Source organism: Chlamydotis macqueenii, chromosome Z, assembly GCF_036417535.1.
Source record: "Chlamydotis macqueenii isolate bChlMac1 chromosome Z, bChlMac1.mat, whole genome shotgun sequence".
Taxonomy (NCBI): Eukaryota; Metazoa; Chordata; class Aves; order Otidiformes; family Otididae; genus Chlamydotis; species Chlamydotis macqueenii.
In genome coordinates, this window is record NC_141593.1 from 84,423,471 (window position 1) to 84,425,034 (window position 1,564).

Here is a 1,564-nt window from a genome sequence, read left to right on the forward strand (position 1 = left end):
TACTGTGCAAAGTATTACAAAATTTAAATCAACAGATTCCAATAGGATATGAACAACTGGCAGGAGAAAATGCTTATAGTAACTCGCTCCTGCAGGCACAGTTCCCGAGAGAAGCGTATGCTCAAATTAGACATATTGCTCTTAGGGCAGTGAGAAAAATCCCAGCATCAAAAGGCGAAGGACCTCAATCTTTTGTTAAGGTGCTGCAAGGAGCTAATGAGCCATATGCAGATTTCATAGATCGTCTGCAAGCTACTTTCGAGCAGCAGTTCGACAATGATGATGCAAGAGGGATGTTGCTATTACAACTGGCTGTTGAAAATGCTAACAATGATTGTAAGCATGTACTGCAACCTATGAAAAACCATAATCCCTCTTTGGCTGTGTAGTAGTTCAGCCCCGATCGGGACCAGACTACGCAGTCTCTCTCTCATTCCCCCCACCCTCCGAGAGAATAGGGAGAGATAATATAAGGAAAAACAGCTCGAGGTTTGAGATAAGGACAGGGAGAAATCCTTAAAGTTACCGTTACGGGCAAAACAGACTCGACTTGGGGAAAAACACTCATTTATTTCTAAAACTAGCAGGAGAATGAGACAGGGAACAAGATAACCTCCCCCCACCCCTCCCTCTTCCCGGGCTTAACATTTTCTCTACTACCTCCTGTTGCCTTTGTTGGCGTGGCGACCTGGTTCAGGAACGGCACGGCGACCAACCCCAGGCCGCTCGGTCCATCAGCTCGCTGACACCAGTGTGGTGGACGGCAAATGGCGTTTATTGAGGGGTAACACGACCTTATATAGCTTAGGTTTACAACGTTATTTCCGTCTGCTTGCATCACAAACTGACCGCTATTGGTCATCAGGAGAGAGACCCTATCTTTCCGTACAGCGCGATATCTTCCGGTCGCCAGACCCTAGCTACCCACATTTCCCCCCTCCCTATGCGTAATTAAATTGATCAAAATATCACAGTCTTTTCCCATTCGAATGCAAACGATTTTGACTGGCCTCATGGAGAGGGAGGCAAAAGAAAAAAAGCGTCCTTTCAAATCCGGAGCAGCAAGCCAAAGTGGTTCAGGTGTCATCACAGTCAGCAGGGCGTATGGATCCGCCACTGCTGGGTAGAGGTCTTCTTACTTTCCGTACGTCCAGTCCCAACGATATCTTTCCAGTGAGCAAGTACACAACCTAAAGGGCTTTTCTTTAATGTTCCTCCACTCTGACCTCCTCCCATATTTACTGATTCATTCTCTGATCCTGTCTTTACTCCGTGTCCAGCAACTCAGTTGCTGTACCACCCCTTCCCCAGAGTTTGAGGGGTGCTGCCACTCCCCCAGAATCCGACTGGGCGACTACTTCCTCTCTTCCCTCAGCCCGACTTCCTCTTTCCAGCGTACACATACACAACCCTCTCTTTACTCACCTAGAACACTCGAAATTCCAGCTAAACACTGCTCACAACTTTTCATTGCAGCACTTACTTGCACTCTGGAACAAACACAGGTTTACAAGAGGTATCGCGGTGTAAAGGATACCATTCAGGGCCATCGGGGTCCCACTAC